Source organism: Abrus precatorius, unplaced genomic scaffold, assembly GCF_003935025.1.
Source record: "Abrus precatorius isolate BTA unplaced genomic scaffold, Abrus_2018 Scaffold9, whole genome shotgun sequence".
Lineage (NCBI taxonomy): Eukaryota > Viridiplantae > Streptophyta > Magnoliopsida > Fabales > Fabaceae > Abrus > Abrus precatorius.
The window spans coordinates 11,237,691-11,251,777 of record NW_020874439.1 but is presented as its reverse complement, the minus strand read 5'-3'; the positions used below and the strand labels follow the sequence as shown (position 1 = coordinate 11,251,777).

Here is a 14,087-nt window from a genome sequence, read left to right as displayed (position 1 = left end):
TAGTGGGTTAGGACTAAAAAGTTCTATGGGCCAAAAAGTCCCATAAATCAAAAGCTCTATGGGCCAAAAAGCCCATTGAATCAGGGTTAGAGCTAGGGCTTTTAGGATCAAAAAATTTTAACAATTGCAATTTTTCAACTCAAATTTAATTTCATAATTAATTATTAATGCAATAACAACAAAATAGAACATAAATAATGAAATTAAATTAGAGAATGAAATTGAAATTTTTCTTAAAAGTAGAAGATAAAAAAACAAATTTTGCTTAATTAATATGTTATTTATTAAATATTATTTACCAAATAAGTATTAATTATTAAAAAATTATAAAAAATATGACAAAAATAATATTAAAGAAAAAATTATATAAATAATATTCTTTCAACAAATATTTTTATTTTTTATTCTTTAACTAGTATTTTAAAGGTGCTAAAATTATTAGTTATCATTTTTATTATATATATATATATATATATATATATATATTAATTATGTATCTTGAATACTATTTACTGTAATTTAAATTTTTCTAACATAATTTTTAACACGTCTTATTACTCACCTGAACGTCAAAAATATTTTTTATTATATTTTTACTTTGGTTAGTTTAATGGTTTACAATTACATCAGGAAAAAATAAAAAAATAAAATAAAAAGGAAAAATAAGATTAAAAAATGTATTGTTGGAAAAAGTAAATATATATATATATATATATATATATATTTAAATAAATAAGAGAATAAAAAATAAGTTACATAAAATAACTTTATATGTAACAGTGATGATAATAAATTTTAGTTTATCTAGTTTTTAAAAAAAATTATATTTTTAATGATTTTTATATAAAAATGATTAATAATATAATAATTTTTAAAAATCACATAATTTCTAGTAAAAAAAAATTAAAAGGTAGCAAAAGACGTAAAATATTCGTCCAACTAGTTACCACTGTAAAGTGAATTTTGGGAAGGCAAAAGACGTTTTTATATATTCATTTTGGAGTAGGGTGTGTATTCAAAGGAACAAGAGAAAGTTAGTAAGAGATATAGTAAAAAAGGAGAAAAAATAAATTAAAAGGTCACAAAGATAAAATGAAATGTAAAACGTGTAAAAAATCTTAAAATACTTAATCATCTAAACTGACCAACGACATGAGTAATCTAGTAAAAAAAAAAATCATTATTGTAAACTAATAATTACAAAATTTTATATAATACTTTATAAACCATTTATAACATTAATATATGATTAGATAACTTTAGAGATTTATGGATATATTTAAATTTTATTTAATTTTATAATATAATTATATTTGATATTATTTTTATGATAAAATTTTAATATATTAAATAAATAGTTTTATATTTTTAAAAAAAGTTTTTATATTTTAAATATAATTTTTAATTTATTTAAATAAAATAATTTAATAAATATTGTAAAAAAATTGATAAAATAGTTATTACTTACTTTATAAAATAAGTGGTTAGCCCAACCCTAACTCTGACCTCAGCCCACTATTTTCTTCATTTTAGGGTTTAGGACCAATATAAACCCACTAACTATAGGACTTTAAAAATTATAGGGCTATATATAGGGTTAATAAGGTAAGGCTCAGGGCTTTAGCCCATTTTCACAGCTTTACCAAATACATATAATCCAAACACCATCATTCCTTACCTAATCAATATCATCAATTAGCAAAATCATAAGAAAGCATGAGTTTAAACTCAACCAAGAAAACCCTATTTTAAACATCCCCTTATTCGTGCTTCCTTATTTCTTGGATTAGGTATCTCTTTGTAGTAATTTGGTTTTATGGAATAAACTTTACTAGCTCTTTAGTTATAGATGCTTATCATTTTAATTTGTAAAATATTTATTTTACTTGATAAAATTGCAAAGTATTATTCACTTTAATTTCTTTAATTATACTATACACTAACATTAAGAGTTAAATTGAATATCCTTTACTGAAATTAAGATTAAAGTGATATGTATAATTTTAGGGACTAAAATAAAAAAAAAAAAAATTCCTATAATCAACTCTTACGTTTGATTTTGAGTTATTTATCTATATAAAATACCAATTTCGTTAGTTTTCATGAGATGTGAGTGTAATTTATTTATAAATTAAAAAAATTATAAAAATAGGAATAGCATAAATTTAGGATTTCAAGAAACTATCTTGTAGGAGGGGCACTGCGAAGCTCTGCTAGGGCTTTCTAACCCTTAGGCTCTGGTTTGTGGGACAACACTCAGAGGGAGGCTTGTCATTATGGAAGCTCACTATCTTCGTGGCTCAAGAAGATGGAGCACTCAGAGGCAAAGAAAAGGTCTAACGAGGAGTAAGATTTGGTAGATCGAAGCAAGAAAAAGGTGAAGGTCGATGTTTTGTTTCAGAATAAGGACAACTAAACAAACATGCAAGAAGATATTGCAGTTGAAAACCTTCAAGTGAGCTTGCAAGAAGATAAGTTTGATGAAGACCCCGCAACATAGGTGTTATCTGATCATATTTTACCTCTTCCTATCTTGTATAAGCTAAAGTGTTAGAATCTAGGAATTTTAGTATGATCCCGCAACACAGGTGTTATCTGATCATATTTTACCTCTTCCTATCTTGTATAAGCTAAAATGTTAGAATCTAGGGATTTTAGTATGATCCCTGGGATGATGATATTGTTAAAATGGTCATTGAAGAGTTTAATATTCCCCCTGAAAATGATGAATTGATTGTAAGCCCTAAAAATAACTAAGTAACATATCCTGAACTTGAAGTTACAAACAATGGTGTTCCCCATGGAAACAGACCCTAATAGTCAAATTACTAGGCAGATCTGTTAACTTTAACTATCTTAATACAATAAATAAATAACCATATAGGGAAAGAACATGTCTTTAAAGTTTTGGATTTAAATAATGAATTTTTCCTTGTCAAGTTTGATAATAGTGAATACTATAAACTGGCTTTGTTTAATAGGCCATGACTCATCCTAGATCATTTATCTCCTGGCCCAAAGATGGAGGCCTCTATTTAGGTCAAGAGATTGGGATCTTAGAAAGATAGCAGTTTGGGTTAGAATACCTAATTTATCACTAGAACTGTACAATAAAAAGTTTTTGGTACAAGTGGAAACTTGCCTAAGGTCTATGCTTAAAATATACCCCATACATCTTTACTGTCTAGGGATAGATTTGCTAAGACTTGTGTTGTGTTAGATTTAAAAAGAAAAGTTATTCCTTCATTTAAGCTGCTAGGACAAGAGTTTAAGGTAGAAGATCTGAGAGTGATTTTGTTTTAAATTAGAGAGTGTTTAGAACTGCTCTAAAATCTTGTGTTATCTAATGTGTTATATTTAAGAGAGCGGTTAAGATTGGAGAGCGATTTCACGCGGAACCGCTCTCCCAAAAATATAGGTGTAAGATTAGAGAACAGTTCTATGTGAAACCGCTCTCTAAAGTATAAATGTAGACCACGAATCTGAAATTTGAAATTGATTTCTTTTTGAGTTTTCTGCTGCAAAATTAAATTGATTTATTATTATGTTTAAATCAAAATTTGGAATTGATTTCTTTGTGAGTTTTCTTCATTTTTATCGCAAATCAAAATTGAATCTTGAGTTTATATGTTTGGTGTTAACCAAATAGTTCACACCTGCATGAACCAAACGAAAAAAAAAAGGAACAAATTAGTAGGATGATTTTTAACTTTAATAAAGAGAAAAAAGAAAGAAACAGAGAATGAATGATTTACCGTTAACAAAGAGAAGAAGAAAGAATGAATGAATGAAGAAGTACCTACAGATGTGAAAAAAAAACCAATTTGTTAGCGCAAAAAATATGAAGCGAGCAAACTAACAAAGAATGAAGAGGTACCTACAGATATGAAAAAAAACTAATTGTTAGCACAGAAAAGATGTAGAGAGCAGACAAATAGAGAATAAAGAGGTACCTACGGAAGTGAAAAAAAAAATTAATTTGTTAGTAAGAAAAGACGAAGAGAACATAAGAGATCAGAGAAGACAAACAAAGCTTACAGTAAAAGAGATCAACTTTATTAGCTAAGAAGAAGAAATGCATTGAACATGTTTCATTTATAAACAACTTTAATGACTTTAGAGAGCAATTAATAGAGAACCGCTCTCAACAGTATAGTTCTGAGAGTAGTTAACAAAGAACCACTCTCAAAAGTATATATCTAAGAATAGTTCTCTATTAACCGCTCTCAGAAGTATAGATCTGAGAGCGGTTAATAGAGAACCGCTTTCTAAATATATAGTTACAAAGCGATTTTTACTAATCGCTATCTAAGTTAACGCTCCAAAAAATCATTTTTGACGTAGTGTAAAAAATATTGTCAAAGGCAAGAGCAATGTGTTGAACCTCTTCCACCCTCTAAAAATAACACTGAGTTCAGTTCTATGGAGGAGAGCAATGATTCTGCTATTCAGCCTAGTAATTATGAGGTCATTGGTGAGAGCTCCTTCAAAATAATGTCGAGAAAGACCAAAATAGATTTGGGCCATAGATGTTGGCCAATAAACTAATGAGAAAGAAACTAAGACAATCTAAAATAGTAGATAATTCCAACCTTGTTGGGAAAGGTAGGGAGTATGCCTCTAGCTCAAGATTTGATGTCTTAAGTAATAAAGAACCTCAAATGGATTAGGAAAACAACCTTAGTCTAACTATATATATTAGCTCTAATAATAATAGGGAGTCTGTAACTGAGCCTCTACATAATAACCAAGTTCAATCTAAAGCCAATAAAATAATTTCAATAGAATCCAAATTAGGCAGCTACCTTAAAAAGGCTAATAAACCTAAAATAATCCCAAAACAAGACAGAGTAAGTGGGGATAATGTTTCTAATCTTCAACCTATGAATATGTCTAAGTGTGAAGTTGGTAAAGAATCTTTAGAAAATTTCAAGAATAAGGTTAGTTTAGGGGGAAAGAGACTTTAGGCCAATTTTAGCTATCCTATAAGTACATTGATTATGCTTCCCTGAATATGTGGCTTAATCTAACAAACTTGACAAGTTTAATTCTATCTCTAATCTTACAACTTACATGATACAAAGGATGAGAATTGTTTTGAATATATTGAATACAAGTAATAACTTCATAGGAATCAGACTCAACCTAACAAGTAGACTGATAAAGGAGTTGCAAGAAAAGCTATCTCGTAGGAAAGAGTAGGCCAGAGAGCAATAAAAACCAGAACACAAAATTACCCTTCCAACCTTTGATGATGCCTCAACAAGCAGCTACTTTCATATTGCCATACATAACCCTATTAGTATTTAATTTTAGCTGACCCCTTGAAGGAGGAACCCATCTGATCCTAGGTTGATCCATAGCAATCGTGGGGAGTGAGAACTGTCTATTCCTCTAATAAAACTTAGAATCCTCAACTCAGATAATTTTTTGAATTAAAACATAGGTCTAAGTAGAATAATTATTGAAAACAAAAGATTCCTATCCTTCCATAGGTACCAAATAATAAACTCAAACAGTCTCTGTCAATTAATAAACTTGCTAAAGCAAGAGCTAGACAAGTTTCCTTAGAGCCAAGCTAACAAGCCAGTAGAGAAGTACCAAGCCCACTAATCAGAAAAAATAAAATGATCCCAAAACAATCACCTAAAACACGCATTATAGAATCATCACCAACACCACACCTAAGACAAGAAGCTATACCAGTCAATCCCCTCTTAGCTCTCTCTTCATTGGTAAATAACCTACAATGGAAAATTTCCAAAGGAAGAAAGCCACTTTATGAGGGTCATCCCATTTCCAAACAAGCTTAAAGACATCAAGATAAACGGAGGGAGGATGACGTGCCTAAGAAATTAGCTGATAGGCTATTTTGACTGAAAAAATACCATTGTTAGACAAGACACAAGAAACTGAATCTAATATACCAGAGAGAATAGAAGGATTGATTTTAGCAATTTCCTCACATATGTGGTCAGGGAGCAGGGAGCTAAGTTTATCAGTAAATAGAATCACAAGAATATCCAAATCCTGCTCAGAAATAGGATACAAAGAATGAGAACTCATATTAGGGCAGCTAGAGACCCATTGATCCTTCCAAAACTTAATTGAAAGACCATTCCCTAATTCCCAATAGAGGCCTTTAGAGAACAGAGACCAAATTGAAGATATACTTCTCCAAAGAGAATAAACCTTATTATTTATCTTAGGACTAGGGATGAAAACAGGCCAGGTCGCCTGATAGGAGCCTGCAGCTTGGCCTGGTTTAGGCCTGACCTGACCTTTTTAATAAATAAACAAGACTTAGACTTTTTTTTAAGGTCTGTTTAAGTAAACAAGTCAGACCTAAGCTGTTTTCAAAGCCTATTAAGCTTGACTGGCCAGCCTATATATATATATATATATATATATATATATATATATATATATATTAAAAATAAATCTATCAATATATGTTTCAATAATAATGTTATTTAATAATATATTTTTAATTTTGTTATATTAAATTAATATATTATGTTATAATTTTTTTATTTATAATTATAATAAATAGAAATTATATTCTATTAAAAAATAAAAATATTTATACACGATTATACTTTTTAAATAATAAATTATCATATTTGTTACATTTAAATAAGTTAAAGAGTGATTAAATCTCTAAACAAAAATAAGACACAATCAAAACTGAAAGAAATAAAATTAAAAAAAATGAAATAATAATATTATATTAATATATTTTTTATATTCTTAATTTTATTATTATTGATATTTAATTATTATATTAATATTTTATGTTTAATTTTTTTCTTTATAATAAATAATTTTTTCTAAATATAAATTATATTTTATTCAAAATTAAAATTTTAATAAAAAATTTAATACAATATATATATATATATATATATATATATAATAGGACCATATAGTAAATAATATAAATAATATAATTTTAAATAAATTATATACAATAATATATATTTTTTGTAATTTAGTATGTATTTTATTTTTATTAGTATAAATTTTTTGAGTAAAACCCCTATAAAAGAAATTTACATGCCAAATACACAGCACACAGCAACACACCTAAATATAAATATGTCAAATTTTAAATAATTATTTTTCACAAATTTGATATAAATGTAAATAGATTTTTTCTAAAAAATATAATTCTTAATATACATTCAAAATTTAATAATTAATAAATATTTACAAAAAAATATAAATAAAAAATTAAATTATTAATTAATTTATCAATTTATATAATATATATATATATATATATATGTTTTAATATATTGTATCAGTTATATTTTCTATATTATATTAATGTTATAGTGTAGTTAATTTTACGTATATTTGTTAATTTAAAATTATTTTTTAATTTAGTAATTATTATTATTGTCATTATATATATATATATATATATATATATATATTAAGTTTTATTCTATATTTTTTAATTAAGATAAAAGTTTAGAAATATAAATTATTTTAATTTAAATATAAATTTTATTAATTTTTACTATGCTCATGTTATTTTTTTGCATACTTGAACTTTATAATATAAATATTTTTTATTTATAATTTTTACAATGATTATTTATTTACTTTTTTGAATATAATAATTTTTTAAGCTGATTTAACAAATTTTGTGAGTGTTATTTTTTATTATCAATTTTATGTGTTTACTGTGATTTTATTTATTGAATATAAGATGTCTTTATTATAAAAAATAATTAAAATCTTTAATACTTTAATTGTAGTTATTAACATATATTTAAAATTCAATAATTTACAAATATTTACATAAATAAAAAATTAAATTATTAGATAATTTATCAATTTATATTTTATATATAAGTATATATTTTAATATTGTATCAGTAATATTTTTCTATATTACATTAATGTTATAGTGTTGTTAATTTTACGTGTATTTGTTAATTTAAAATAACAAATTAATGCAATAAATAAATTAAATATTTTGTAATTATTTTCTTTTTCTTTAATTTAATAGTTATTATTATTGTCATTATATATATATATATATATATATATATATATATATGTATTACATTGAATTTAAATTTATTTAACTTTTAAAATATAATAATTTTCTTTCAGCTAATTTAATAAATTGTGTAAATTTTATTTTTTATGATTAATTTTATGTATTTACTATGACTTTATTTATTAAATATAAGATGTCTTTAAATAAATAAAATATAATCCTTAAAAAAACTAAAATCTTTACTACTTTAATAATTTTTAAAAATAAATCAAGAAAAATAAAATAAAAATTTATTTAATATGAAATATTTATAATTAGTGCTCAAATAATATTTTAAAAATTATTTATAAAATTATATAAAAATTATTATAATTATTTAATAATTATGAGTAACATAGATGAAAAGTAAAAAAATATGTAAACTAATTTGATAATAAAATATTTTTATTTTTATTTATATTAAAATATTTTTTTGTAGCAGGTCTTGTTAATAGGCTTCAAGCCAGGCCACTTAAACAGGCCAGATCAAGCTCAGGCCTAATAATTATATTATAAGTTAGGTCCGTTTAAAGTAAAGTCTGGTCTGACCTGGCCTGTTTCTATCCTATTTAAGACCTAGGTTTTGATCAATAAAAAACTTATATTTCTTACATAAAACTTGAATCTAGAGATCACTAGGAGAGGTGCAAATCTTCCAGCACAGCTTCATTATATAAGCTTTATTTATCATGTGAAGACCTTTAAAGCCTAATCTCCCCTCCTCCCTCATTCTTCTATAGCGATTTTTTTTCCAGCCAATAAAGTGACATTTTCTAGTATCCAACAATAGGAATGGTGATAGTTTGCATGACAAAGAGGGAATACTCATTAGGTATGATTGAGCCAAAGTAACTCTACCAGCTAAGGAGAGGGATGATGTTTTCCAAAAGGAGATCTTTTTCTTAACTTTATCAATTAAAAAGAAGAATTGTTTCTTAGAAGGATTATGATGATTAATAGAAATACCTAAATATTTACCAAACTGATGAGATGACTTAATACCCATAAACTTACTAATTTTTATACTAAGGCTATGATCAATATTCTTGGAGAAAAATAAGGAAGACTTTCCAAGATTAGCCTTCATGCCAAAGGCTTAGTAGAAGGTTGTAAAAATGTTTTGAATGATACATAGTTGAGATCAACTTTAGCAACCAGAATAATATCATCAGTAAATAGGAGATGAGAGATATGCAAGTCATAAGAACTAAAGGAAAAAAGAAACCAAATCATTCTTGAGAATACTATCTTGAATAAGATGGATAAATCTTTCTATACACAAAACAAATAAATAGGTGATATAGGATCCCCTTGACGAATTCCTCTACTAGGCTGAAAGGACCTAGTAGAATTGTTATGCCAATTAATAACCATTGAGAGGAAAGTAATTAAGGCTTGAATGAGGTCTATTATATCAAAGTTGAGGCCAACCTTAATTAAAGTATATCTATGATTAAGTTCCATCTCAGTTTATCATAAGCTTTCTCTAAATCAAGCTTGACTGTCATAAAACCATTTTCGCCTCTAATGATATGGAAAGAATGCATTATTTCTTGAAGGATTAGGAAATTGTCAATCCCTTACCGTCCAAGAATAAAACTATACTAATTAGCAAAGATCAAATAGGAAAGAGAGTCCCTTAATTTGTTAGCAAGAATTTTGGTTATAATCTTATCGCTCATGTTACAAAGAGATATAGGCCTGAATTTTTTTTAAAATGGATTCTGGGTGATTAGCTTTGGGGATTAAAGCTATTTTGCAATTAAAGCTATGAGAAAGAGAGACAGTGCTGCTAATTACTAACTCAACTTTGATCTTAATACCAAGAATCCAATCTACAACTTATTTTCAAGTACTAAGATCACATTGCAAGTGCTTAGTAGTTTCTAGCTATGTTAAGGTTTTCGTTTAACAACTTGATTTTAAGACATTAGAGTGGGGTATGTTATTTTCCCTAAACATGACAAAATGTTTGCTGAGTTACAAAGTGTTCCACTACTTCATATTGGCTCTTTTCACTTTCTTAGAGCACACAAGCTCCAATGGCGTAAAGAATTGTGTAAAAACTTAGAAAGCAACCAACATCCAATAAAGAAAAAAGAAAAGAGACAACTTTACTAAATACCAAGCATGAATGAGGATGAAACACAAACCATATTGATCTTCTTCAATTCTCAACAAGATCCGTCAAACTCCAACTCACAATGAACAAAGCAAAAACACCAAAAGATATCCTAGAGAGAAACCTTCTTTTTTTTTTTTTATAAATAAGGAAAACTCACCAAATACCAAATAGAGGCTGTTTAAGCACTTGGAAGACCAGGGAAACCATTGACATTTGTGGTTCTACTGAAGCAATTCTTCTCCATCCCTCTCACATTTCCATCCACAACAAGTTCTTCACTTTGGCTCAGAGAAAATGCATCAGGGCAGTTCCAGGAGTGGAGCCTAATGCCACAAAAATAATACATATCACATGTCTTAATAGGCCTTGTCAGTTAAAAGCCCCTCACATTCAAAGCCTTTCCCAACTTATTCACCCAGGTTTCTGAGTCATCCGGCAGCATAGGCATCATGTCATATGATGATGTGGCATGGCTATGGCTATGTTCTGCCATGCCAAGTGCAGTAGAAGAGTATGCAGAATACAACAATGCTGCAAGCACTGGACAGTACCTACTGTGGTGCAGTTCTTTGTCACCATCATCTTTGGTGACAACACATGCTCTTTTATCCTATTAAAGAACCCATCCGAGAGAGTAAGAGGGCACGCTGCAACATCAGATTGTTGTGGGAATGCTGGGATTGTTGTCATTGAGGGCTTAGATGGGCTTGGGAAAATGGGCTTCAGGGTGGTTGCTGCTGGATCAGGAATCCCCATGGAGGAAGGGAAGTAGAGAATGCAGCAGAAGAAAAAGAATTCCTTCACAAGTTTGACATCTGGATTTCTCATGATTTTGAACCAAAAGCCAGCTATCATTCTAGAGGAAATATTCCATAACAAGTGTAAGTGGAAAGCATTAGTTTTAATCTCACAACAAGCCTCTAGCAACCATTTCATGAAGAAGTTTCTCGGCTGTATCATTCTCATCTCTTTCAAAGAGAGCACGGATAATTATGTCAAATGTTATAAGATCAGGACTGCAACCATTATCCTCCATTTTTGATATTAAGAACAATGCTTCATCAACCTTTCCCTCTTTACAAAGCCCATTGATCATAGCATTATATGCTGGCACGTGTAGATGATAGCCATTATTCAATAAATCCTGAAAAACCTCTGGTGAATCCTTAAATCTTCCCCCTTTGCATAGTCCATCAATAAGTATTGTGTATGTGTATGCATTTGGATGAATGCCCTTTTTTGTAACTTCATTGAATACTGCAATTGCCCTATCTAAATGATGGTTTTTGAACAATGCGTCTATCAAGGAATTGTAAGTAATTATATTAGCACGTTGACCCTGTTATTCATCTCATCAATAAGCCCAAACATAAGAAATTCTTCCTGATTTGCATAAACCATCAATAATAGAATTGTAAGTTACTGTATCCGGAACCATACCTTTGCAATGCATTTCTTTAAAGAGAACCATGGCTTCATCTATCATTTTAATCTTGGCATAATCCACTACTCATTATGCTGTAGCTATGCAAATCAGGGGTTACTCCATTTCGAATCATGCTGTTGAATACATATTTGGCCTTCTTTATTTCATTAACTAAGATATAGCCATCCATTAAAATATTATTAGTAACAACATTAGGTTTCAAACCATCTTTTATCATCACAGCTAACAAATTTCTAGTTTCTCTCATATTTCCTTCCTTGCACAGTCCATCAACCAATGTGGTGTAGGTATAAACATCTGGATTGATTCTTTTCAATACCATAACAAATCAACTGTTTCTTTCACTTGACCCAGAAGGCAAAAGCCATGAATCAGACTACTGTAAGTGACCACGTTGGGATTAATTTTGTTGACAACCATTTCTAAAAAAAGATTAGATGCCTCCGTCAAAAGTTTATCTTTACATAGGTTATCAACTATAGGTTACCACATCAGACTGAATCAATTGCCCTTCAATCTTTCTAAGCACCTGAATGGCAGCTCTTGTTTCTCCCATTTTACATAATCCATTGATCAGCGTCCCGTAACTAACTTGGTTCATCTGAAATCTTTGAGCTACCAGTCATGCAAATGCAGTGCTCTTCTAACGTTGCCATCAAGACAGAGACCATTCATGAGTGTATTGAAGGTTACTGTAGCTGATAACCCAATCTGAAGATCTTGGTTAATACCGAAAAAGATGAAGCAGTTGGCATAAACAATTGATGTGAATGTTAAAAGTAAAAATGTTTGACTCAATTCCTTTGAATTTCAATAGTTGAAAAAGGGAAATAGCAGTGTGGAATTGCTTGTTCTTAACGAGGGATCCCAAAATCTTATTAAATTGAATGATGGATGGGGAAGGACGGGTATTGAGCATGCGATTGGACGAGGCAACGGCATCATCAACATCAACATTGTGAATGAATCGGGTTTGGAGTGAGGAAGAAGGAAAGCAGAGAAGTAAAGGAGGAAACTTGGGAACAGAGAGAGCTTAACCTTGACAATGACATTGGGAATATCAAAGTCGGAGTGTCTCGACCTCTAGGCTTCGAGAAGATGTTGCATGATTTGGTTTGGAAGTGATTGAATAATATATATATTTAAATAATATAAATATTTATATTACATTTTTAATATTTTATTTTGTATAAAAGAAAAATTTTAACAATAAAAAATTATAAATTAAAAGATATAATAATATTATTTAAAATAAAAATAATTTTCCCTCTAACACATAAAATATTAAAATTAAACAAATAAAATATTAAAATTTAATATATTAACTTAAGGTTATCAGTTATAAATTTTTATATTATTTAATTTAATTTTTAATTTTTATATTTAAAATTAAACTAAATAAATTTATATATATATATATATATATATATTATGGTTTAAATATAAATATTTTTTCATGAAACAAATATTTTTATGTATTTCATTTGAATCATATAAAAAATTTAACAGTTTTTGTAATTTATTTTATTAATAAATATATTTTATATTAATCTTATATAAATAGTTAATTTATATATCATGTAAATATTTATTTTTTGTGATTAATACATTTTTATTATTATATAAGTATTTATTTATTTAACTAATTTAAATATTTATGTTAATTTTTTTATATATTCTATTTTACATAAAAAATAAATTTTGAAAAAAATTATAAATTTAAAAATATAATAATATTATTTAAATAAAAATAATTACTCACTTAACAAATAAAATATTAAGATTAGATAATGTTTGTAATATATTTTTTCAAAAACTCAAAATTATTTAATTAGTTGAATTAAATAATTGATGCAAATTATTTTAATATATTAATTCAAAATTATCGATTACATTTTTTATATTATTCAGTTTGATTTTCAACTCTTATATTCAAAATTAAACTGAATAAAGCTACAAATATAAATTTATATTAATTTTTTTATATTCAATTTTTATATAAATATTAAACATCATTTTAGAATATGTGTATATTTTTTTAAATAAAATCTATTGCACTCATGTAATTGAGAGAATTTATTACTTCTCTTACACATGAAACAATCATCATTGTTAATTTTATGTTATGTTAATATTAATAGATAGTAGAATTATTGTTTAGCTAGAAAAAGTTAATACTCTTTTATCTTTAAAATATTAAAAAAAAATCATAATCTCTTATTTAAAAAGAGTATATAATACTCTTTAAAATTTGAGTACAGTATAAAGTATTTATTTTTTAAATTGATTTTATTTGAATTATAATTTATATAAATTATATTTTATAATTACAATTAATATGGTGAATACTTTTATATTATTAAATATTTAAATTTTTATTTAACGAGTACCGTTAGATAAAAACTTATATATATTTATAAAAGACTTAATTTATAGTCATATTAATTATTGTATTTAACTTG

General features: G+C 26.9%; 2 pseudogenes; both read right to left on the bottom strand.

Moving 5' to 3' along the window:
* Positions 1-5,706: 5,706 nt before the first annotated feature.
* Positions 5,707-11,006, bottom strand: LOC113850797 (annotated as a pseudogene).
* A 79-nt stretch (positions 11,007-11,085) lies between these two features.
* LOC113850796 lies at positions 11,086-13,735 on the bottom strand (annotated as a pseudogene).
* Between the last annotated feature and the right edge of the window lie 352 nt (positions 13,736-14,087).